The 27,374-nt window shown below is 45.3% G+C and overlaps 1 long non-coding RNA gene across 1 annotated transcript in view; it reads left to right on the top strand.

Moving 5' to 3' along the window:
* Positions 1-7,801: 7,801 nt before the first annotated feature.
* Positions 7,802-27,374, top strand: part of LOC127697795 (uncharacterized) — a 30,881-nt gene continuing 11,308 nt past the window's right edge. Inside the window, exon 1 of the long non-coding RNA XR_007980531.1 lies at positions 7,802-7,893. This is a non-coding gene — a long non-coding RNA (uncharacterized LOC127697795). The remainder of the gene's footprint in view (positions 7,894-27,374) is intronic.

The raw sequence follows: 27,374 nt of genomic DNA, 5'->3' as shown, positions 1-27,374 counted from the left end.
AAGGATATCTGGGAAAATGGCTACAAGGAATCATACCATCAACTACTTATCTTAAAAAAATCCAAAATACACATAATTTTATGTATAAATATACACATAATTTTAATGAACTTTTCTCATCCTTACTGACAGAACTCTCTCCAAGAACCAAAGACTACTCGATAAAAAAAAACCCAGAATCAGACACGAGAAGCACTCCTTTGAGTTGTTGGCCAGAGCTTTCCCAGAAACCCCCAAACCATACAGCCTATTGCAATTGTCCTTGGTTGTCCCATGAAGAGGCGGAAGGTAAGTCCCTGTTGCTGAAGACACTGCACACTTCAGAGAGCGAGCCTGGTGACTCGTGAGATGGAAGGTACCTGCATGCCCTCTGCCCCAGGACTAGCTCTCATGGTACCAGAAGGCAACACGCAAACCTCCAAAGGAGGAAGGCAGCCAGCAGTCCACCCCAGCGATGACATCTATGAACCACACCAATGGCCAGCGTCATGATAACCCCAAGAGTAGAGTAGAGGCACACAGTCCTTGGTAACCAATGGCTCTCTAATTGGACTTAAGACCCTCTAAAAAAAGAGGGAAGTCATGCCCAGTACGGAAACTTAGCTCACTACTCAGTGCTAGTGAAGTTATTGTTATTGGAGAAGAATCTGCAACCACTAATTTACTAAGCAGGCATAATCCCTAACAACCATTTATAAACACTTGTCCACAGTTTACTCTTCACCCATTATCAAGGAAAATTTCTTTTTGCAACAGAGACCAATATAGAAAACATCAGAGTCAATCGAAATGTAGAGCTGTGATGCCCAGGCCAAAAGATACATCTACAAAACACTGCCATACCTGAGGCTTAGGGGACATTTTGGAAGAGGGGGTGAGAAGATTGTAAAAATAGAGGATCAAGGGGTGTATCATGAGATTGTCTCTTAGTAATGCCAGAAGCTACACTCATAAAGTCTCACCAACATGACTGTCCAATCATGAGCTGAACAGGGATGATACTAATGCGTATGCCAAAGTGGATGAGGAAAGCCCATGGGGCATCAACCCTACAAAGAGAACTACAGGCAACGGAGTTCTTGGAGATCTGGGAGCAGGAGAGGTTGTCCTTCACAGGGAAGCACATGCCAACTGGTTGTCTGGTGCCAAGTGTTCAGCCCTGAAACTACACATATAAGAAACATTGCAGGTACTGAACAGGATATATTTAGGAATAAGTAGGTATATACATACACAGCCGTGCACATAGATATATGAACATATACACATCATATACATACATACACATATATGCATGCAATGACAATAACTGAATAAAGAGACCATGAATTTGAAAAGAAGCTCAGAGGGGCCTATGGGAGGTTTTGGAGGGAGGAAAGGGAATGGAGAAATGTTGTAATTATATTAATGTAAAAAATAAAATGAAATGAAATAAAATTAAAAATGTATTGTATTTTATCTGTATATATATGTTTGAATGTATGTTATGCAGAAACCCTCACAGGTCAGAACCGGGCTCTGGATCTCCTGAAACTGGGGAGTTACAGGTAGTTCTTAGCTAACATGTGGGTGCTGGGAACTGAACCTAGGTCCCCCTGCAGCAGCAGTAAGTGCTTTTAACTGCTGGGCCTTCTCTGCAGTCCCAATATCTGTTTATCTTCCCCATTTGTTTCTGAATTAATAATCCTCATAGGCCGTAGATTAATCTCTTTGGTAATGGTGAGTGGTCTTCCATCATCTTGTGATCTAGATCACAAGATCTAGAGTTATCTGGGAAGAAGAACCTTGGTTGAGGAAATGCCTCCACCAGATTGCCTGTAGGCAAGTTTCTTGATTAGTGACTGATATAGGAGGGCCTAGACCACTGTGGGAGGTTCCCCCATGGCAGGTGGTGGGATCACATTGTCTAAGAAAGCAGGCTGTGCAAGCCATGGGAAGGCCAAGCCAATGAGCAGTGTTCCTCCGTGGCCTCTGCTTCTATCCCTGTCTACAGGTTCCTGCTTTGAGTTTCTACCTTGGCTTCTTTCAATGGACTGTGACCCATATGCAGGCCCAATAAACCATCTCCTCCCCATGTTGCATGTGATCATGGTATTAATCACAGCAATAGAAACCCTAATGAGGACAGATACTAGTAAATCACTAGAAACCTGATGACTTGGGGAAGAAACGCTCCATCCACTGCCCAGAGGCAGCAAAGAGCAAGTCTGGCTGCAACCAGGACTGCAGACTTTTGGGCTCTGGAATGTGAGACAGAAACATCTCAGATGATCGTGGGATTCAAATACTGTGTTTGAGGCACCCTCGGCACTAGGTTGTGCCCTGCTGGAGAGGCTGCTGTGTCATCTTCCATGACAGTTGAATAATCAAATTACTGATGAGCTGTGTACATGCTAATGTGGCTGTATACGTGTTGATGGGGAGAGCTACACATATGTCTGATGTAGAATTGTGTTCATATCTGGTATAGACAGCTGTGTATGCCCTGAAGTTGAGAACTCTATACATGTTAGATATAGAGCGCTACATACATGCTGATGAGGATCGCTCCAAATATACATATATATATATGTATATATATATATATACAATATATATATACTATATATACTATATACACTATAATATATATAATACATATACTATATACTATATATATATTACACAGCTGCATGTATGCCAATATATGGCAAATCCCAGGGAACGCTCTAGGCTCAAATAAACAATGGTTTGGACACTTGCACTCTATCATTAGAGAGCCAGTGCGTGGCAACAGTGGGTAGAAAAGTTGGGTGAGGCCTGGCTTCTAAACCCAAACAGAGCATAATGAGGCCTGTTTTTCCTGCTTCTTAAACATCACGTAGCTTCCTCTTACTACCTGGGTCAGATGCACTCAGGGAAGAGATTGCACGGTGGTCCACATTCAGTTAAGCATGCCACACAAGCTGCCACAGGGACATTCCTTCTGCATTAAAGCTCGTTCCAAGTCTGACTTGTGCCATGTACAGCTGATTCCTGGTCCCTGGAAGAGTACGCAGCTCACTCCACTAGTCCTTCCACTTGCAGCACGTGTAGCCGTGAGCCTGACTGCTAGCTTCTCATAAAGTGCCTGCCTGGTCCTGGCCTCCCGCTGCCTCTGAAAGAGACACTCAGGCACCTTACCAGAATGGAAGGCCAACGACCTGTCCTGAGGACAGGAGACTTAGGGTGGCCCAGGTGCTACAGAAGAGCCTTTCAAACTGTTGCTCTGTTTTCTGCCTTAAACTTTGTTCTCCAACTTCCTGTGCGTCAGCCCCGAGGCTGTAACGATTACAAGAGGCAAATCCCTTTCACTAATACTCCATGTGGCCCTTCAGTGTCCTCTCCTTCTCCTTTGTAAAGTTGCACACCGCCCTCCATGCCCTTGCCCGCCTCCACATGCCTAGAGCTTTTCCATCTTATGATACTCTATTTGGACCCAACATGCTCCTTTCCCATTTTCTCAGTGTGTGTGTATGTGTGTGTGTGTGTGTGTGTGTGTGTGTGTGTGTATGTGTGTGTGTGTGCTGTGTGTATAGGTATGAGGGCACATGTGTGCATGTGGGTGCATATATGTACACCTGTGTATAGAGGCCACAGATTGAGTTTCAATGGTTCTTCAATTTATATATCGAGGCAAGATCTCTACTTGAACTGTCTGTTGACTGATTTGAGTAGTTTAAGTTAGCCATCTTGCTCCAGGAATCCCCTGTCACATGCAAATGTGTATGTGTATATGTATGTGTGTGTGTGTGTGTGTGTGTGTGTGTGTGTGCATGTACATACATACATTCTGTAACCCACTAATCATAGCTTGGTTTCCCACATTCAACAGAGTGGCTTTAGGCTACACCAGGCTCCTTTAGGCTACAGTGGACTCCTGTGAAGCATCTTTGGCCTGCTTTACCCTCCTCTTGGTAGATATTCTCTCCTGTGATAGCTCCCACTCCCCACACATACCCAGAAACTGCTTCTTCCTTTAGTGAAATTTGATGGGATTTAGTCTTCAGACCTCTTTGCACATCCCTCAAGGCTTCAGTGGCCATGTTAATAGGAAGCTTCCCAAATCAGCTTCTCTGTGTCAACAAGGGCGCTTTGTCTCAAGGACCAGAAACCTAGTTTAAGTTTAAGAAACAAAATGGGCTGGAAGGTGGCTCAGTCGATATGGTGTTTGCCTTGCAAGCGTAAGGACCTGCGCTCCATCCCTAAAACCCATGTGAGATCATCAGGTGCTGTACCTCATGCTTGTGGTCTTGTTGGTTGAGAGGGGGAAAGCAAGTTTGCTCACTGGCCAATTAGCCTAACCTACCTGGTAAATTCCAGACTGGTGAGACACCCTGTCTCAAGGAAAAACAGGGTAGATGATTCCTAAGAAACAGAAGCAAGGTAGTCCAGTGGTCTCCACAAGCAGGCATGCACTTGTGCCCCGCCCCGTGTACACTTGCATAAGCACATGCACACACTCCAAGGAGAAAAAACCAAAACAAAACAAGAGGACATTGCTATCTCATTTATCGGAACTGAAGACACTACCAGATGCCCCAAACTACTCACTGGGGGTATGCGTTCCTGTGCACCTGTCTGTTTCCTTCCACATTTACCTTATTCTCAAACAGTTCCTATCTACCAGGTGGCTACTTAGGAGAGCCCTTAGCACGGTTATGTCTCACTATTCTAGAGGAAGTAGGTGCCTGGTCTCCTGCAGAGTGTTCATCATTTCCTTACTGTTTTCATCCATCTGTCTGGCCCACCAGCTTACAAGGAATCTACTGTCTCTATTGCTGGGATTACGCATGGCCACGTGACCACGGCTGGCTTTATGTTAGTTCTGAAGTCCTTATGCTTGGGAAGCAAGCTCTTACCGTTGAGCCATCTGTCCTGCCTTGCTGTTCCTATGTATGTTTGCTTGTTTGCTGGAGCATGAACCTAGGCCTGCTTCTGGAACAAAGGTCCTATATCTTTATTTTGCATCATGGAACCCACCCTGCGCCAGTCCCTTAATTTACTGCTGTCCTGTATCTCGGTCTGTTGGTGGAGCATCATGATAGCATCTCTATCAATAGTTATTGGCAAGATGTGCTGTGCTTGGCCCTCTGACATCACTTTTCGAGGTTGTGTGAGTAAGCGCAGAATAAGTCTACAAATGACTTAGACCATTCAATCTTAAATTCCTTTCAGTCATGACCTCACATATGAAATATTGCACCTGTACTTTTCCTGCTTCTGAGTGTGTGTGTGTGTGTGTGTGTATGCAGAAGTCCAGAGAACAATTTTGGGTTCTGCCACTCACCTTGATTTCTGAAATTCAGCAAGTCATTTTCCTGGAACTTGCCAAGTAGCTTATTGTGGCAAACCAAGAATCCAAATCTGCTTCCGTTTCCCCAGAACTGGGGTTATAAGCATGTGTCTCATCGGCTGGCTTAACAAATGTGGATTTTAGGCATGAGGATCAGGTTCTGAGCCAACACTCTTAACTGCGGAGCCATCTTCCCAGCCCCCGGTTGCTTTTTGTTTATTTGAGGTTTTGCTGTTGTTGTTGTTTTTGAGACAATATCTCTTATAACTCAGGCTGGCTTAGAACACCCTATGCAGCTGGGAACATGCTAAAACTCCTGATCCTTACTCCTCTACCTCTCAAGTGCTGGGATCACAGATCCTCATACCTGGCTTATGTGGTGCTGAGGACTTTGTGCTTGCTAGATAAGCACTCTATAGACTGAGGCGCATGCCCAGTTCACAAGATGATTTAGAGAACACAGAAGGATATATACAGGTTATATGCAAACACTATACATGATTTTGCACAAATGATCGGAGTATGTCACGTGAAGGAAAGAGGGACAGAGGCCTAGGAACAAACTCTCACTGCAGAAGGATGGACTAGTTGTATCTCAGTCTCATTTTGTTGCTGGGTTCACTCAATTGACTATTTAGAACTTGTCATTGAAATTAGCAGGAAATAGGCGGGCAAGATGGCCCAGGGAATAAAGGCACTTGGTGGCCAGTTTGACAGCCAAAGTTTGATTTCTGGGATGCTTACAGTGAAAGGGGACAAGCGACTTCTTCAAGCTGTTGCCTGACTTCCATGAATCATATATTGTGGAACACACACACACACACACACACACACACACACACACACACACACACACGTGCGTGCACTCAAATGAATACATACAAAAAGAAATAAATATTAAAAAAATTAAGAAATGGCCAGAATGTCTTATTGATTCAGCAACAACACAAGAAAAAAAATCATTTTCAAGAGAACGCTGTTGATCACAATTAAAACTCTCCCAAAAACAACAGATAAAGGATTAATGCGTTGGGGAGAGGGAGACAGAAAGACATATTCTCCTTCTGAACAACAGATGGCGACGGAGCTAAGCAAATGGAAGACATTGTTCCACGTTGGTGAAATCCTGTCAAGTGTGCGGAAGAAGCCAGGCTATAAACAACATATGGGAAACAATGAATATTTTAATTAGGTGTTAATAACCGAATATTGAATCCTTGTCTTTCCACCTAATTCACAACAGTGTTATGATGGCTAATTAATAAGTGATTGTAAAGGAAATGATTCATTATTTGCTGCAATAATTAGACCAGTTGACATGCTTCTATTCGTGAAATGATTTTTTAAAAGTAGATGGATACTGAGCGAGTTAGTTTTCTGCAGTTACAGGAACCTCACAGGGCCTGTTTGAGGTGATTTTTATTGCCACTTTACATCGTTTGGGTACCTGGGTACCAGCCACGATTTGTTGCATCATTTCCTTTTTGCGATGGAATCATGTGTGGGTATTGTCTTAACAGATAGCCTGTCACATGCGCTTGAAATTGTGAATATAAGAGAAACCGAGAAAGCCTGCTTTCACGGGGGAACTTTTTGGAAAGATATCAACCATTGAGCAAATCAAAACAAAACCCTAGCCCAGAAGGGGGGCCAAAAACCCCTCTGTTTAGAGTCCCCCATCTCTAGCGTCTGATTCTCATATATAAAAATAAAACTAAAAAGCAAGTATATAATCCCAAACTCCCCGCCCCCTCATTCCATATTTCAATCCTCTTTGAAGTGCCTCTATGTCCTCAGGACATAATGAAATGCCTTGCACTGGAAGGAAGCCACACAGATACATTTCAAGACCCCTCCCTTCTCTCTGCTAGTGGCAGAGTTAATGCAGTTTACTTATTAGATGAGTCGCCATGGATACCGATAGACTCAAGCCAAGTCTACCCCACTGAGGGGAATTGGAGAGTTGAGGCAATTAGCCTCATAATTTAAATAAACAAAGTTCCCCTCGTTTTTTGTTTCGGTTACCTGATTTTTTTTTTCAAATGAATGTCTAATTTTAGTTTTGAATTATTAGAGGTGGTTCTCGCCTCGGGTCTCTTGTTAAATTAGCTGGCAGAGGTCTGGACTCCTCTACCCCAGGCAAATGAGCTTTCTGAGACTTCCACTTTATCATTCCCAAGCCTTCCTTTCCGGCATTTTGGAAAACAATGTAAATAACTGCAGTCCGGGATGAACAGATTCTCCAAGACCACGCAGATCTAGAAATGGTTGCGTGGAGAGGCCAGATCCTTTTAATCTGACGAAGACATTCATAAACCCATGTCCTTCCTGACCCCATGGTCTCCAGCCTGTTGTGCGCTGACCACATGTTTCTACCCTGGTCCTAGGCCAAGCCACAGACTGCAGGGACACTTCCAACTGGGGATTTCAGGGCTGGTCTTGGCTGCTTCTCCCAATCCCATTTTTCTTCCCAGACCGTGTCCCACCCTTGCCAGTATGGACGCCTTCATCTGGCTTTCTGCTGAGACAGAGGAGGCTATAAAGCACGGTTATCATCCCCAAGCAACGAGGCTTCGAATGTAAGTCACTACCCACATCTGTCATCTCCGTTGTTCAGCACTTCTTGTCCTCATCCTGGACGGGACCTGCTACAGCATGAGTCCTGATGAATGTGAGCTGTGCTGTTTTGCTTTGCGCGTACATGTTGTGTTTGTGCGTGCGCGCACGCAGGTGCACGTCTATGTGCATGTTGAAGGCATGGGATCACCTCGATTGTTGTTCTTGAGATGATACTCACCTTGTTTTGAGGCGGGGCTTCTGCTCTGGAGCTGCTCTGGAGCTCTCCAAATAAGCAGGGATCTGCTGGGCTCTGCCTCCCCCGCGCTGAGATCACACCCGCCCACGACCCACCGTGCGTGTATTTTGTTGTTGTTTGTTCGTTTGTTTGTTTTTCATTCGTTGTTTCTTTGTGTTCCTTTCTTTTGTCTGTTTTGTTTTGCATGGATTCTGGGGTTCTAACTCCGGTCCTGCTGCTTGTAAGGCAAGCACTTTAGTGGACAAATCATCACACTGGGGCTTCCATGTTGTTCCTACTGTGTGTCTCTGAAGTGAGAGTCTCTCTTTCTTTTGGTTCCTGCCACTCCCTAACATAGAGCCTGCTCAGTGTGACTCAGCATTCAGAATTTTCTGGCCATTCATTGCTAACAACTTCTCCTCCTCCTCCTCCTCCTCCTCCTCCTCCTCCTCCTCCTCCTCCTCTTTCTCCTCCTCTTCGTCTTCCTTGTCCCCTTCCTCATCATTGTCATCGTCCTCCTCCCCTTTCTCGTCCTCCTCCCCCTCCTCTTTGCCCTCCTCCTCCTTCTCCTTCTATGTAAGATTTTAAATTTTATATAGTGTGAGGATAGGTGCGGTATGTTTGCCTGTGTGGGATGGTCCAAGGACAACCTGTAGAAGTTGGTCCTCTCCTTCCACTACACAGGGGCCCCAGGAATCAAACCGCTTTGCAGCAAACACTTTTATTCTCTGAGCTCTCATTGGCCCCCTCTCATCCTAGCTTGTTAGTCCCTCCTCCTAGAAGGAGGGGCTGTGATGAGTGCAGAGACTGCATCCATCGTGATTGGACGGTGTGGTGTCCAATGGCAGTACGGCTCCAGGCGAGCACTCGATCTTGGCATCTGATTAGCATGAGCTAGATTCATCCTTCACTTGCATATTTCTTACCTTTCCTGAACTTCAGTTGTTTTGTTGTTAAAATAGGTACTAGATTGATATATATCTGAAAGAGGCAGAGCAGTTATTGGAAATAACTTACACAGTGTACTTCATAAGAGCTCTACTAAAATATATTTTACACATTACTTATTAGATTTAGTATTTACAGATGGTTTTGAATATTTATTTTTATTTTATGTATGTGGTGTTTTTTGCCTGAATGTATGTCTGTGCATCACATGCACACTGTGTCCTCAGAGACCGGAAGAGGGCACCGGGTACCCTGAAACTGGAGTTGCAGATCTTGTTAGCCACATGTGCATCCTGGCATTTGAACCCAAACCCTCTGGAAGAGCAGTCATTGTTCATACTCACAGATACGCCTTTCCGGCCCGGGATGTTTATATTCTGATATAATAAGAGCGGACAGTAAAGTAGAGAACTTTGTAGAGTTTCTATTTTATTGTAGAGAATGCAATAAGAATGTGGGTGTTCTAGTCGATTACCGCTGCTCCCTCTTCTCCTTCCCCGCCGTAGCAAGACTTTACATTTCAGTACTCGATTTGTGTGTGCACAAGTGTGTTATTCACATGCTGGCAGGTACGCATGTGTGCATACGGAGATTACAGGACAACTTACATTCCTTCAGAATACCACCCGTCTAAGTTCGAGACTGTGCCTGCGTGTCAATGTCCTGGAGTTCTTCCAGAGACTAAGCAGGCTGGCTGGCTTTCAAGTTCCACTAGCCCACCTATCTTTATGCTCTCTTTATTTCTTTATGGCTCTGGAATTCTAGCCAGGTGTGTGTATGTATACACGTACACACCTGTGTGCATACACACAGAGGTGTGGAGGACAGAGGTCAACATCTGGTGTCTAATTGTATCATTTTCCGCCTTCTCTTTTAGTAAATTATCACTGAACCAAAAATCCACTGGGCTAGGCCGGCCAGGAAGCTCCTAGGATCCCCATCTCTCCCTCCCAGACTTGGGAGAGCAACAGTGTTGCCACACCTGGCTCCCCTCCCATCCCCCACGGAGTATAGGGACCTGAACTCCTCCGGTACCCACGCTTATGTGGCGGGCACCTTATCTACCCAGTGAGCTATCACCCCAATTCCTACGGAGCAGCTTCTTAAAATGTAGGTTCTGGGGATTTAACTCAGGCCCTCCTGTTCTGCAAGGCAAGCATTTTACAGGCTGACTCATCTCCCCAGTCTTAAACACTGCAGGGAGCACACAGCTTGCTTCCCGTGACTCCGCCTTCCACGAATTGTTGCTTTACCAGTGAAGCAGTTTGCATAGAATGCCCAAATGCTTGGCCAGTAGACTTGGATTTTACTGTAGCAACTGTCTGGTAAATGAATGTAATTATTGTCCCTTGATTTACAGGAAGACTTCTGAAGCTCAGGGAAGTCAGAGCCTTGCCCAAGGTCACACAGCAAATAGTGGCACAGTCAGGACTTAGAGCAGTAAGGTCTCGGTCTAGAACCCGAGTCCCACCCTCCTAGGGGCCGCGTCAACGGTTTAGACAAAGAGCAGTCAGTTTTCAGAGGACAGAGGCACAAAGGTGGTGGGATGGAACACACCCAGAGGGTTTCTTGGGGAGATTGTCTGGTGACGGGAGTCTTAGACAAAGGGATCCTTCACAGTAAGACGCACAGCCAAGGAAGAGTGAGTTGTGAGCTCCCCACGAAACCAGCAGTCCATCTCTCTTCTGTTCAGCATTATTCCTGGGTCAGGATCTTCTCAAGTTGTTCACTGTCGTTCAAAGAGTCTCTTTGTAGCCTGTGATGCCATTTCATTAATAGAGGCATTTGGATCCGCAGTTTCCAGTAGGGACTCCCCTATTGGAAAAGACGCCGTGACTCCCCTTGGAAGTTTGAGAAAGAGTAAGAGCCACTCGAGGTGACCCAGCTGGTCAAGCTGGATGGTCACCAGAGTGTCCTGCTGCTTTCCACAGTGGGCTCTTGCCTTTTCATGTGTGTGCAAGGTATGCATGTGTGTTTCATGGATGAGCATGTCTGCATGTGCATGGAATCCAGAGGTCACCTCTAGGATCATTTCCTAGGCACCATCCACCTTATTTTGGGGGGCAGGGCCTCGCATTGGCCTGGAACTAGACTTTAGGTTAAGATTTCTCACTCACTTCTGTCTCCCCGGCACTAAGATTAGAAGCATGTTGTAACCACCATGCCAAACATTTTTTACATGGATTCTAGGGGCTCAAACTCAGGCCTTGTGCTTGCAAGGCAAGCACTTTAATCACTGGGCTAGCATCCCACTCCACCCAATCCCCTGCTAGGCATTTTGTTTTATGACATCAGGCACGGGCATGGGTTTTCCAGAACTTCTTCCATCTGTGTCTAGTGCTTAGTAAAGGGTACTAATTTCCTTCCTGGTACTGGCCAAAGCAGTCAAGATTCACCCAAGCCCCACAGAGCACATCACCATCCTGAGAGAGCTAGCCTTACTCCAAGATTTTGCTTCAGAAGCAAGCACAATATGCTCCCCTTCCCCCTGCTGAGATGCCTGCCTCCCAGTACTGGAAGCAAAAACATGTTCACACTCAAATCTTGAGGGTTGATTAGATTTTTAAAGTTGGCCATCCCCTCCCTTCCTACCACCCAATAGATTATGAGTACAGCGGGAGCCTCTTTTGTTTTGAACAAATGTCTTTATTTAAAACAAAATGCAGAGCCTGTTTAGACCAATGCATAAACAGCTATCCAATTCGGTGACTTCTTCCAAAAGGCAGCCTCTCTCCCACTGTCAGTGGGTCCCTGCTGGGATATTTGATGCATCCACTGCATTTTATATTGCTTAATGTGGCTTATGTATCTGCCAATAAATCTGAAATCCAGGTCACAAAATATGTAGCTCTAGGAAATCCATAAAAGTCGTGGAGAGTGGCTTTGCTAACTGCATCGCGTTGCCAAAAGCTGAGGTCATTTCCTCTTGCTAAAAATGCAGAGCTTCATAAATTATTTTTATCACCTCTAGAGTCGAGCAAACAGTTTTGCACAGATGCCAGAGGTTTCACCCCCTCCCCATACCACGAGTACTCTTTAATCTTGAAATGTTTTTCACAAGTCTTCTGCAAGATTATTGTTTACGCTTTTCTCTCCTCTCCCCTACATTACCAATGTCCCAGCAAAGTGCATGTAAATCTGAGAAAATAAACACAATTGCATCCGGCCAGGATTTTCACAGAGAGTGGCATAGAATTGGGGTGGGGCTGGGAAGGCAGCTCATTTTCCCTAGGGGAAAACCTGATGACGCTCAGGAACACGTGTGCGCATGCGCACACATGCACGCAAGCGAGCAAGCAACCGCACACACTCGGACATACATTTGTAAATCCAGACACACAGAACAAATAGAACACATCTTTCAAAAAATTAATACTGAAGCTGGGCACAGTGGTGTGCACCTTTAATCCTAGCATTGAGGAGGTAGAGGCAGGTAGATCTTTATGAGTACCAGGCCAGCCTGGTCTACTGAGCAAGTTCCAGGACAGCCTAGGGCTGCTATACAGAGAAACCCTATCTCCAAAAGAAAACAAATGATGATGATGATGGTGGTGGTGGTAGTGGTGGTGATGGTGACGGTGACGACGTCAACAACAATGATGACAACAGCAAAGTACTGAGGAGTCAGGCAAAGGTGTCCGTGGAGGAAAGGGGCTTGATGTGTGAGCCTCATGGCCTGGGTTTAATCCCTGGACCCCACATAAAGGTACAAGGAGAAAGCTACCGTCTTCAGCTTCCTCTGACCCCTGCATGTATGGCACTCCTGCACACCACACAATATATCAGGACAGTGATACCATGGACAGAAAGTGGTTTTGAGCTTGGTATAATTATCCTCCAATTCCCAATACACACACCAGCGATTGGGGGGTGTGGGGGGTGACATTATTTCCACAAAGCTGTTTTTTTTAAGAAGGTGTTAGGTATGTCGAGATGGAAAAAAACAAGCCATGGGTGTTCAGTGGAGAACTTTATAGAAAACACTACTGAATTAACTTACAGTACATTTGTTAAACACGGGCACCTCTAATAATGACATTCCATTGAACAATGCCCTTTGTCTTTCTCAGTTCATCAGCTACCTATTTCAGTAATGAGCCACAGTCATCCCATTCTGATTTTCCCCTAATGTAAAGGCTCGGCTCGCTTCACCGCCAGTGAAGCATAATGCTATTATTCAGTCTTTGGCTTAGGAAGAAAAAGCTTTGGAATAGATCACCATTCTAATTGGTTAACAAATATCAAGGCTTATGATTGCTAATGGCACCCAGTCGTTCTGTTTTGCTTCTGATGGGAATAGTCAAAATGACAACAGCAGCAGCAGCAGCAACAACAACAACAATAATAATAAAATAAGGAAAGAAAGGGCAGCAGTTTGAAAGGAGGATAAAAGAAAGACTAGTGGGTCTAGTTTATGTGCAGTAACCAGAGATATCACAGAAAGAATATGAGCACATATTATATTTAATAGCTCACATGTTATCTTAATTCTTTATCAACAATTCATGCAGATAGCTCAATGCCAAATATTTTAGTTAAGATTAACAATCTGTGAAACAGAAGGCCTGACGAGCAAGAGCTGGGTCTACCTCAGCTGTGTGAGGAGGAATGTTCGCCCCTGGAAGGCTGGGTCATGCGTGAGGTCTTCGTTCTCTGCCAAGTAGATGCAGGCAGGTTTGGAAAATATTATGTCTATCGTGGCCCTGATTTATACTCCCTGTGGAACTAATGAAGCCTGTTTCTAAACTTATTTTTGTTCCTTTTTGCAAAAGCTTTCCCCTGAAATGAAAGATAGGACCCTTCCTGTTTTTCCTTTCCCAAGTGGCAGAGTCTCCTTAAACATGTCCCCCAAGCCCAATCTCTCTTTTGAACTCAGCAAAACATCTCATTAGTAAAGGCAAGGTTGGGCTCCTTGTAATCTTTCCCCAGCTAAGGCAAAACTACACAGTTTACAATGGATCTCTGGGAAACTGCTTTTTTTTTTCTTTCTCTCTCTCTCTTTTTTTTAACCGAGGGTGGCTGCTTCTATAGATCTCTCTCAATTACCCACAGTAAATTTAGGCATTGTGCAAGAGCAAATTTTACAGTCCATGAAGAGATGAAGTGAAATCTAGATGAAATTCATTGTGACACATTCCCAGTTAGCGCTGTGATGTGTCTGTATTACAGAAGATAGACGTTCTATTAGCATGGAAGCTCCCATAATGGACTGTGAATCATCTCAGGTAATAGAGATGCCAAGCGGAATGAATGAAAAGTGCTATTGGATTCCATTAGCACCCTTTGTTTTTAAATCAGTCATTTCTTGTGAATAACCAACTCTACACTTCTTGACCCAAGCTCCAGGTGATAATTGTGGACTAGTATCACAAGGCATTAATCTGACTTACTGTGTAATTAACAGTGCAGTTGAGAGCTTATTTGGGTTTTCTAAATGCAGAAGCCTGTGCCTTTTCAAGCTGGACAGGGGATTATAAACATATAAATGGGTAAAAATAGCCTTGATAAGACTTGTTTTAATTCTGTTTTGGCTTGTGTAGAATTATCTGCCAACCATCCGGTTTATTTGGGATTTTTTATATTGTGTCTCTGCTACTTTTTGCTGTATTTGCTGTCCTTTCTTTAAAGATGTCTTCCTGCCCCAGATTTGACATCAGGACTAAATATTATCCAAAAGGTAGATTTACAAAGGGATTTAGTTTCATTAAACCTCTTTAAACGCATTTCAAAATTCACTGGGAATCTACTCATCAGCAAAATAATATCAACATCACATTTCCCTTTATAAACAGCCTCACCTAATTTGTCAATCAACTATAATTGATCAGATGTAGCCATTACTCTGATAATTAGTACAGGGTTTAGGTGTAGCTTAGATCTGTGCCTTTGGGATGCCAACAAAAGGGTCATTTGTGCAGTAGCTCTAGTCATAGGAATTCTATCTAATTATACTCTAAAAAGAATCATTTAGGCAACACAGACAAATATTCACTTCCTTTTTAAAATTACAGTTTATTTAATTAGTTAATAATTAATTAATTAATTGTGTATGTGTGTGTGAGAGAGAGACAGTACACAAATGAAAGTCAGAGGATAAAGAACTTGGGTCTCTTCTCCCATCGTCATGTGGGTCCTAGGGATCAAACTCAGATGATAAGCTGTTTTACCCACTGAGCCATCTTGCAGGCCCTAAACACAAATTTTCTTATTTCACTGCATTTTATATAAATGTGATAGCTTTGTCCTGAGACAAAGCAGCATTTGCCTCCAAACTCTAACAGGTACACACACACACACACACACACACACACATTTCAGGCACATCTACAAAACACACTGTATGCACACAACACACACACACACATACACACACACACACACATTTCAGGCACATCTACAAAACACACTGTATGCACACAACACACACACACACACACACACAATCACAATGTGATTTACAAGGTAGGAACAAGGCAGTTTTGCCAAAGTATGATAGCAACTAAAGCAAGCAGAGCGACATGACTGGAGTTGCTTTAATATTCCTCCATAAATCCCCCGAGACATCTTTAAGAAGAGCCCTCTCTCCGTCTTCCCGCCTATGATCTGTTTCCACACCAGGACGAACAACATTATCCTCATCCGCAGAAGGATGAGAGAGAGAGAGTGCCTCCATTCGGGGCTTTCTCCTTAATGCTGTACTGACAGGTGTAAGATTAACTTTGTTAGGTGTCTAGCCACTCATGCAAGCTAAATTAAATTAATGGAACAAATTTCTCTCATAATTAAGATAAAAATTCATGTCAGCTGTAACCTTGCTGTACACTAATTATATACAAATGATTTATCATCTGCTTCGCCCAGAATATTAATCCTTACCTCATTGATAACTGCAGTCAGTGTTAAGAGATGAAAGTTGATTAAATATGACAGATTAGGCAACCACAGCCCTCGGTGCCGGCGCTACAGTGAAACCAATAACGCTCAAGTCGCCTCTCTGTGTTTCAAACGCATTCCCATGGAAACAGATGCATGCTTAATGAAGGGTGTTGAGATTATTTTCAATAATGACTGATATTGGAACAGTGGGCAGAGCTGATCAATAACAATTAGCCACTTAGCCTGCTAAAGACATGGTTAGAGAAAACAGGTTATTTACACATTAGTGGGACCTTATCCAAAGACGAATACTCTGTAACGTCTCTATGCTGTACGGTGTGCGGGTACGTGTCTCTCTTTTTCCCTGCGTGGGAGGGGTTCCACGGCGGAGGGGTGGTATTGTGCCAAGCGCCCTCCTGTCGCCTCTCAGCTCCTGCTTATGAAATGGGTGATTGATGTTGCCAGCGGTTCTTTGGTGCTCTGAAGAGAGCTGCCAAGTGTATCAGGGAAAGTCCAAAGGCGACTGTGACCATGAAACTAATATTGCTTTGTAGGGATTTGGTTTGAGGAAAACTTCGCTGCCAAGGCGTAACTCAATTGTACAGAAAATTCTTTTGATCCTTCATTGTAGGCTCCGACATTTAATTTTAAAGAATCCAAGATGAGTCGTGAAGATATTTAAGGAAAACCTCCGCTTTGGATTCTCTTCATACTAGCTATGAAGGATTTTAATAACATAAATTTAATAATAGATCTGGCTTCCAAGTCTATTTGGAAATTTGCACTTTTATTTTGTATTAATTTGAATCACCCCAGGAGTCAAGATCTTGTAATGCTAATTACTTATAGAGATTCCCAGGATTCCTACCCTGACAGTCAGCTTGGAGAAATCCCAACTCCCTGGGCCAAAAAGTGTTAATAAAACGTGATTAGCTACTCGGGTCGAGCCCCATTATAATAATGCATTATAGCTCCCTTGAATGGACCGTGCCACTCTCATTTCTCTGAATGAAGAAAATGGCTGAAGGAGATGAAAACCTAAGCATTTCAGCTGGCGTTGGTACCCAAAAGAATCAAGCGTTTAAAAATAAAAGAGAAGGCTCTTTCTTTAGACATCTTACGTTTCCAGACTCACTGAGTATATCTCCCTGTCTAGTTCATCTATTTGTTCTGGTGTGGGAAGCTATGTGTGAACGCATGCAGGGAGTTAATGCCGAACACAAGAGGCTACATGTGTGAGGATTAAAAAAAAAGATTTATTTGTATTTATGTGTATGCATGTTCCTAAATTTAGGTGTGTGAACGTGACTGCAGTGCCCACAGCAGCCAGAAGAGGGCGTCTGATCTCCCTAGAGCTGATGTTTACAGGGGTAGTGGGCCTGAACTCGGGGTCCTCTGGAGAAATGGCACGTGAGCTGTTTCTCCAGCTCATGTTAGAAGCTTGATGCTCATGTAGACCGCGCAGTATTTGCCTTCTTTTCGTCTCCTGGGACAGACGGCTCTTTACGCAAATCATCAGCCACAGGGTATCCACCACTGGGACTCCACACAGACGCTAATAAAGCTGGAACTATATTTATTGTGACGGAACAAAAATGGATCCTAAACACCCCAAGTCAAGTGCAGCCAACAGGAAATGGGTTGACACATTTCCATCAGGAAGGCAAACGGGCGTGTCAGATTCTTGAATGAGACTGGGTCATTTCAGCTCTGCTTTAGCATCTTGATAAATAAATATAGAATACCTATAAAGACCACTTCACAGAAAGCATATCTTAATACACTCCCACGAATCCACACATCCATCCGATATCTCACCCCTTCCCCCACCAAAAAACAAACAGCCTAACCTTTCGCTACATCCCCAGGTGGAACCAGAGTTGTATTTAATACAAAGTTGATGATAGAATAATATTATTGTATTTTGGCCATCAAAACAGGCATCTCAGGGTAAAGTTCATTGGTTTACATAGTTGTCCTTAATGGAGTATGTGTTTATTATACTTTCCTTTATTATTTTAATTCATTCATTGTTATTGTTTTGGTGGTGGTGGTGGTGGCATGTGTACAAGCTCACATGTGTAGGTTGGTCAGAGGTCAACTCTAGGAAGTCCGTTCCCTCCTTCCCCTTTATGTGGGTGCTGGGGATTGAACTCGGGTAATCAAGTTTCATGCTAACTTGGTCGTCCATTTTGCTGACCCTGTTTATAGTCATTCTGAAAGTGCCATGGTCTGCTTTCTATGCTGAAGACTTGAGTCCTTGCTACCCGGTACCCAGTTTCAGCCCCCAAAGCCTACCCAGACTGGAAATATAGTCGGGGCAATTACCCTTTCTCAACCTTCTGAACAACACAATTATTGGGAAGATAATAAGATTATCCAGGCTTTTGCTTCTTCAAATGATACGGAGGATTTCTGACCGAACGCCGTCTCATATACATTCATCTTTAAAACAAATAAGGAAAGTGAAAATGTGCCTTTGAGCTAATGAGGGCCACGAGACAGGCCGTAGATACATTTTCTCACCTGCCTAATGAGCAAAGTGACAGATAGCGAGCCGTTCACAGTTGAGTAATTCTCTCAGCCCGGCAGCAAACGCAGAAGCCTGTGTGCTTGCAGAAGGTTGCAGGGGGCGGGGAGGGGCGTGGTCTGAGATGTGATAAACATTCCTCCATTCTGCTGGCCAGAGTAAGTTATCACCCACAGAGGAAGTCTTTCCTCCATAAGGAGGAAATTGAACTAGGGAAACAAACACACAAACATCAAAGGCGTTTCCCGTGCGACTTATTTCCCATTAGAACTGAATTAAAACAATAGGCAGGGAAAAAAAGGAAAAGAAAAGAAAACCTCTCTTTCCTTCTCAGGCCTGTTGCCTGGAAGCCACAGGGTGGCTCTAAGGATCTAGAAGACGATGACCCCGCCCACCAGGGTCTGGTCCCTCCCCTCTGAGGACCTTGGGTTGGTGTCCTGCAGACTTAGTAGTCCCCAGGGAAAGGGAAGACCTTGAGCTGAAGTTAAGGACAGCTGAGGTGGTGAGGGAGGGGTGTGTGGAAGAGAGAGGAAGGTGGATTTCTACGGAACACACTCAGGAGTCCATTGGACAGTTCATGGACTGAAGGTGGGGGGGCTTGAAATGCCTTTAGTGTTCTGTTAGGAAATTGTTCCGCACTGCCTCTGTGCCAGGATGCTCCTTCCTGTACTCTCTTGCCAGCTTTGGAAGTGGGCTGTGTTAGCCACTGCAGAGAGGAACAGGCTGAGGTCCCAAAAGCTAAGTAGCTTGCTCTGGGTCTCCCAGCTAGCGAAGGGAACTGCTGGATTCCCATTCAGTCGGCCTGGTTTCAGCACCCAGGGTCAGTTCTCTACCAAACTGAGACTCATTTCTTCAGCAGGAAGCTGACCCAGGGCAGAGCTAAGACGTCAGCCAGAGACGTGTGTGGGACGATGAATGGATCCTCTAAAAAATCGAATGTTATGGCTGGTGAGATGGCTCAGTGGGGAAACAGCCCTTTCTGCGAGCCTGGTGACCCAAGTTCAAACCCTAGGACTCACACGACAGAAGAAAACAACCAACTTCCAAACATGGTCAGTGACTGCCACAGCGCAACAACACATACATGCTTAAACAAACACACACAAAGAGAGCTTACATACATAGAATCACATATAACACTTATACACATTTATGGTGTAGTGTTTCTTCTACAGGTATATAATATATAAAGAGCAAACCAGGGTAAACAGGATTTCTGTTTTCTAAAGCAGTATTTCCATGTATTTGAAGCCTTCTGAGTCTTCTAATCATTTATAAATACTCAGAAATTAGGGAAGGAGCTAGAGGCTCGAAATCAGTCCCCAGTGCTGTTTATGCGCACTATGGTGGCACACGTCTGGCCTGCAATCCCAACCTGTGGAGGTAGAGGAAGAAGGATCATGAGTTCAAGGTTATCCTTGAGTACATTGTAAGATGGGGCTAGCCTGAGATACACCAGGTCTTGAAAAAGAAAAAGGGGGGGGGGGAGAGGGAAGGAGGGAAAATGACAGGAGAGGGTAGACACCTTATTGTGCTCTGAGTATTAGGACTGATCTAGACCCCATCCCCCATTGTCCACCCTCTCCCAGGCATGGCTTCCAAGGCTTATCACCAGCGCCCCCCCCCCATTCCTCCCCAGTGTAGACTTTTCCACAAGTGACCATGCGGTGCCTGGCCGCCTGTAACTGGTTCATTCCACTTAACATGGCGTCTTTCATTCTAACCTACTGTAAAAGACGGGATTTCATTCTTTCCCTGCCTGAAAGATATCCCAGCATGCATGTATACCACACTTTGTCTGTCTTTTCATCTATCGATGAGCATACCAGTTGACTATATGTCTCTATAACTATCAACTGCTCAAGAGTCCTTTACACTAGTAGAATTTTTGTCTTGAAAGCTAATTCTTGTCCCCTGATTGGGAACTCTCTCTGTCTCTGTCTCTGTCTGTCTCTGTGTCTGTTTCTGTCTCTGTCTCTGTTTCTCTCTCTCCAACTGTGTGTGTGTGTGTGTGTGTGTGTGTGCTTATGCTTACACATGTGTGACCACATATTGGAGGCCAGAGGACAATCTTGTCTGTCACTACTCGGGGGTTATTTACCTTATTTTTGCTTGTTTGGTTTTGTTTTGGTTGTGGCTAGGTCTCTTCCTGGCCTGGAACTTGCAGAATAAGCTAAGCTGGCAGGCCACGGTGTCTCAGGGATCTGCCTGTTTCTGCTTTTGCAGTGGTAAGATGGTAAGCACCCTCTACTCCATCATCCTCTACTCTCTGGTTCTTTTTCTTTCTTTTTAAACATGCATTTACAGTTTACTCACTGAACCATTTACCAACCTTGGGACACATAGGTTCTTATCATTTAAGTTATTTTATTTCCTTCATGAGAACAATTACTACTGTATGGAGAATGAAACAGGTCTAGAGAGTCTGAGAATACTCTGAAGGTCACACAGATAGGAAGAATAAAGGTAGAATTTATCTAGGCATCCCTGGTTTCCTCTGACACCACAGCTGCCCGTCTGTGTGTGGAGGAGGGGGGTTTGTTTATTTTCCAGCCTAACACTGGTAAACCAGGAGAGAAACACACAGTATCTTCTGTAAACTGTTGCTTTCAAGGTTTTTGTTGTTGCTGTAAAAATGATTGGAGGGGTTGGGGATATAGCTCAGTGGCTGAGCACGTTCAAGTCCCCATGTTCAATTCTCAGTACTATAGAGATGATTGGAAAGGCAGCAATATAACTGAAACCATTCCAACTAGATTAGTTTCTGGGAAACGATACATGTAAGAACTTACCTTTGGGGCTGGTGAGATGGCTTAGCAGGCAAACTTTTTGCCTTGCAAGTATCAGGTCCTGAGTTCTATTATCAGAGCCCATGTAAGGAACACAAAACAAATCAGCCAGGTAGAGTGTCCCTGGCTGGTTTGGAATGGCAGTGCTAGAAAGGGGAAGGCAGGCAGATCCCTGGACCTTAGCAACTCACTAACTGGTCTAGCCAGCTTATTGCACGTGGAAGTCAAATTTGTAAAGAAAAAAATGGGGTGGGGAGGGAGGCACCACCGGCTACCGGAACACGAGTGAGGGAAAGCAACTGGGGCCAGGGCGCTGCTGCTTCCCCATCCTCATGGATCCTAACAGGTGACTATATGCCCCTTCCCACTCCTGAGTTACCTCATCAGGCAGGGCTGTCATTGGAGCAGGCGACAAGTTATGGTTGGCCAAGGATTTAGGGACTAAGGATTGACTCGAACAGTGTATAGAAGTGTATGTGCTGTACAATAAACTCAGATTTGTATCCTGATGCTGGTCTCCAGCATCTGTCCACATGCACGCCTGTGCGCACACACACACACAGCCATGCACTTGCCTATACACACACACACACACACACACACACACACACACACACACGCACACACACACAAAGTAAATATACAAATACTGTATAAAAAAAAAGTAGCTGCTATCAGTGTCCAGTAGTTACAAAGTGCACACTGTGGTGTTTTGAATAAGAATGGCCCCTAGAGCAGGTGCATTGCTGGGGGCAAGCTTTGAGGTTTCCCCTCCCCCTTCTCTTCCCTCCCCTTCCATTCCCCTCCCCTTCTTTTCCCTCCCCTCCCCCTTCTCTTCCCTCCCCTTCCATTCCCCTCCCCTTCTCTTTCCCTCCCCTCCCCCTTCTCTTCCCTCCCCTTCCATTCCCCTCCTCTTCTTTTCCCTCCCCTCCCCCTTCTCTTCCCTCCCCTTCCATTCCCCTCCCCTTCTTTTCCCTCCCCTCCCCCTTCTCTTCCCTCCCCTTCCATTCCCCTCCCCTTCTTTTCCCTCCCCTCCCCCTTCTCTTCCCTCCCCTTCCATTCCCCTCCCCTTCTTTTCCCTCCCCTCCCCTTCCCTCCCCTCTCCCTCCCTTTCCCTCCCCTCCCCTTCCCTCCCCTCTTCCTCCCCTCCCTTTCTTTCCCCTCCCCTCCCTCCCCTCTTCCTCCCCTCCCTCTCCCTCCCTTTCCCTCCCTTTCCCTCCCCTCCCCTCTTTACCTCCCCTCCTCCTCTCTTCCCCTCCCCCTCCCCCTCCGTTTCCCTCCCCTTTTCTTCCCCCTCTCTTTTCCTCCCCTCCCCTCCCTCTCTCTTCCCCTCTCCCTCTCTTTCTTTCTCTCTTCCTCTGCCTCCTACTCATGGATCCATGTGGTCTCTCAGCTATTACTCCAGTGCCCTGCTCGCCTGCCTGCCTGCTGCCAGTAACTAACCCTGCGAAACTCTAAGTCTTAAGTAAGCTCTTTCTTTGAGAGGTTGCCTTGGTTCTCGGGTGGGTTGGTTCTCTTGGCAACAATAGAAAAGCAACTAGGACACACCCTTATCTCTTAGCATAGACAAGACCAAGGTGTTGGTGCCATTACTATTCTCACTTGACACACAAGCAGACTGAGCCTTAATGTGGAAAAGATCTGCCACTTAACCACCAGCTTCTCCCTTTGCCTCAGTGACTCGGTGTGACTTAGCATCTGAAACTCAACACTGGTTCTCCGGATATTCGAAATGAAGGCAGTATGCTCAGCCTTCAGCCTTTTGTATGTGTGGGAGTAATGAGTGTGTAAGTGTGTGTGTGTGTGTGTGTGTGTGTGTGTGTGTGTTGGGATGCACCCGAATGCACACCCATGATCAGAGGAAGACATTGGGCACCCCTCTGTCACTCTGGGCGGTGTTTCCTCGAGATTGAACTTGGAGGCTGGCTGGCAGCTGGTATTCCCTTTGTCTCCTCCCTCTGCAGTGTTGGGCATAGAGGCGCATCTGGCCACACCCAGTTTTTTACTCCTGTGCTGAGTATTCCAGCCCAGTTCTGCATGCTTGTCCAGCTTGCAGGAGGCGTTCTTACACAGGGCCATCTCCACCAGCCGTTTGCTGCCACTGATGCTGCGCTCTCTCTCTCTCTCTCTCTCTCTCTCTCTCTCTCTCTCTCTCTCTCACACACACACACACACACACACACACACACACACACACAGAGCTTCCAGCCTGCCTGATGCCGGCACATTCTGTTATCTTCTCCTTGGTGCTTTAGTAACCACTGTGTCATCTTTGACCGCAGAGCTCTCAGAGCAGGGCGCTGGGTGCTCCATCTTTTCCAGCTTCTTCACTTTATTCAAATTACTAATCACTTAGAGCATTGCTAAAAGCCTTTCTCCCTCGCTCCCCATGCATGCTTAACCTAATTAACTATAAATGAGGAAAACGCTATCCACATTAAAAGAAAATGTTAACCTATAAATTATCAGACTCTTTCTGTGAGGCTAAGGATGTCTTTAAAAAGTGCCACAGTGGGCGGGGGGGGGGGGGAGATTCTCAGTTCACAGGAGTCCAGTGCCGTCCTTCACCACACAGACCACAAAGCAGTGGTCCACGGTGACTGCAGTCTCTGTGCTCAGTACAGTGCTATCAGTAATCCTTTTAATATGCCTCTTTGTATTTGTTAAAATACTCCCAGGAAATCCAGGCACAGAGGCACCAGGGAAGCACAGGCAAGAGGATCTCTGTGAGTTGAAGGGACAGCCAGGACTTCCGGAGCTATACAGTAAGGCCCCCGTCTCGAACAAAACAAAACAACAACAGAACAAAAATGAACAACAACAACACCATCAAAACAACAAGCAAAACAAAATATTCCCAGGAAAAGGAATACCAAGTCCTTAAGATGCGCCAGGAGCCAAATGGGGGTGGGGGTGGGGAGAAAGAAGTGGAATAACATTCTTCCCCTCACCACAGAGACTCTTGCTTCTCAGCTGTCTCTCAGAGCCAGATCCAGCCACCCAGAGTCTTTGGAATAGTACTCAGCAATTAGAAACAATGAATTCACAAAATTTTTAGGCAAATGGTTTGATCTGGAAAATATCATCCTAAGTGAGGTAACCCAATCACAAAAGAATACACATGCAATGCAATCTCTGATAAGTGGATATTAATTAGCCCAGAAGCCCTGAATACCCAAGGCACAAATCGCATAACAAATGACTCCCATGAAGAAGTATGGAGAGGGTCCTGATCCTGGAAAGGATTGATCTAGCATTGGAGGGGAATATAAGGACAGAGAAAAAGGAGGGAGGTGATTGGAGAAGGGATGGAGAGAAGAAGGTTTTGGGGACATATGGGGAGGAGCGATCCGGGAAAGGAGAAATCATTTGGAATGTAAACAAAGAATATAGAAAATAAAAATATTAAAAAATAAAATAAAAAAAGAAAGCCTCCGTTCACAGACTTCTAAACAGTCGACCCAAGCCAGTCCCTGAAGTCTTCCTGCTGGGCTCACAATTAGGGCAATCGTCATGGGAGTTCCTGTTAGGTAGAGAACAGATTTGCCCGGCCATCTGCAAGCCTGCTTCGATATAGTTCTTGAATTGACCTCCGGAGGCTGGGGGTTGACCAGTATGGAACAACACTGTGTAACTTTTTCTGGAGAGAGTCAAGCAAAAGAAAAAATTCCCCAACAACAGATTAAAGATAATTCTCCAGGAGTCGTGAACCAGTGAGTTTCTCAGGTTACAGAAGCACTGGCCACTCAACGGGTGACTCAACATCACTGAAAAGCTTGCTCCAGCCTGGTTTTTTCCTTACTCAGGAAAGCTGTGTCCCTGCAGACGACTCTCCCCACAACTTGCTGGGACTCCACCAGAGTCTCCTCTGGAGATAAGACCTTGAATCTGGTTTCAGGAGCTTCCTCAGACAGTGGGTGCGTGTTGGTTTTAGATCTGGAGCCCTTTAAGTTTTGTTTACTTCCTGTCTAATAGTCATCTCTCCAGGAAGGGACATTTCAGGTTCCAGGAAGTAGCAACACCGCATACAAGAAACTGGGAATGAGGTGGGAGGAGAGGCCGTGAGCACAGACCGTCCTCCCAGGAACGTCCTCCCTGTGAGAGGAAGGCCTAGAGAAAATAGACCTGTGTGTTGGCCAAGGGCCAGTGAGGCTGTGAAGTAGAGGTCTCCAAAGCAAAACTTCCCTCCTTTAAACTTTATTTGTAGCTGTTCCTCCTTTAAGCTCATGGAACAGTTTAGGGCAGACGACTCTGACGCTGTAACAACGGTCAGATCACAAATCTTCTAGCTTCCTCTCTCTATCCCCCGAATTGTGTCACACCCCCATACAGTATGTCTCTAGAGGCCAGAGAGCTACTGTGACCTCACAACTCTCAGACTGGAGTCGCCTGCCTCCCTTTTGTAACTGTAACAAAGTCCAACCTTGAACAATATGCAGTGTCTTTGACTCCTAGCACAGAGCCTGTGTCACATGGTATACATCACATCCCTCAAAGCCTGTGAGAGTCAGAAATCCCCTGGAACTGTAGGGTCTGTTTTACCCTTTAGGACCATGTAAAGTTGTCCATCATCTGATGCTACAACTCATATGATATTCTGGGACCTGAAGGGAATGGGAGGCTCTCTCCTGCAGAGTCCTTTCACGCTTTGCGTGACAGCGACCACTCCTAATGTGATCCCACTGCAGGGTCCCTTACAGCTCTGCGTGGCAGTCCCTGTAGTAATGCTCTTCCGCAGGGCAATTCGTCTCAGCTTCCTTTCTACATGCCTGTCCTGTTCCATAAGTTATAACAGTAACTAAGAAGGTGCAGCTGGCACAGAGAATTCCAGATCTTTCCATGACCCTTCACTCGGGCTGCAGTTTATGACAAAGCACAGCATACTCCTCTAATTCTAGGAGCAACTCTGGTCTCTGGAGAATTAGTATAGGATTTCTATTCCCTCTCTGGGATTGCTGGGGGTTTAGAGCTCCACTCCTCCCTGGGCTCTGGGTCACAGGAGTAATGGAGGCTGTGATCACACCTCTGGGGAATGCCAGAGACCCAGTAGGCTTAATATCCACATGTGCAGTCAATTCCTGATTATCTACGCCAATGATCTGTGACCTAGCCCCAGGTAATCCCAAATAACCAACAATCCAAAAGGAATTCCTCTTTGGTTTTGGAATATGCTCTGGTTTTTCCAGCTGTAGAGCCCTCTCTGACATATGTATTCCTTGGCTGGTTATTATAGATCATTTATGTGCCTTTAGTTGGGCACCTGGTCTGAGCAATGATTTGAAGCGTGCTTCAGATTGAAAATTTGCCTACCCCGTTGACAAATGATTCCCTGGCAGGCATTTGAATTTGACAGTGCCATATATTATAGTAAGACTCATCTTCCAGGGGCTGGTGAGACACATTACTGGCTAAGAGCACTTGCTGTAGAGACACGAGGGCCTGCGTTCAAATCCCCAGGGCCTGTATAAAAAGCTAGATGTGACTGCACACAGATGTAATCCCAGATCTGTGGGAGACAGAGACAGGAGGTTATCAGGTTGTTCTGGCCAACCAGCCTAGCTCCAGGGTCAGTGTGGTGGTTCAGTTGAGAATGGCCCATACTGGCTCATATGTTGGAATGCTCGGTCCCTAGTTGGTGGAACTATTTGAGAAGGGTTAAGAGATGTGGCCTTCTGGAGGAAGTGTGTCACTGGAGGCAGGCTTTGAGCTTTCAAAAGCCTACACCATTCCAGTTGGTTCTCCCTGCCTTCTGGCTGCTGTCTCAACAGATGGCCCTCCATGCCTGCCTACCTGCTGCCATGCTCCCTGCTGTGATGGACATGCACTCTACTACTCTCTGGAACTGTGAGCTTCTAAATAACTTCTAAATAATACATGTGTGTACACACACACATGCACACATACATACACACATGTACACACACATACACACATACATATACACACATATACACACATACACACATACATATACACACGTACACACATTACACACACATACACACATACATATACACACGTATACGCATACACACACATACACACATGCACTCACATGCACATACATACACACTCATACACACACACATGGGTGGGCAGGGGATAATCTGTCTAGGCTTATTT

Source organism: Apodemus sylvaticus, chromosome 12, assembly GCF_947179515.1.
Source record: "Apodemus sylvaticus chromosome 12, mApoSyl1.1, whole genome shotgun sequence".
NCBI lineage: Eukaryota > Metazoa > Chordata > Mammalia > Rodentia > Muridae > Apodemus > Apodemus sylvaticus.
The sequence above is the reverse complement of the archived record's forward strand: the minus strand, read 5'-3'. Positions and strand labels throughout refer to the sequence as shown.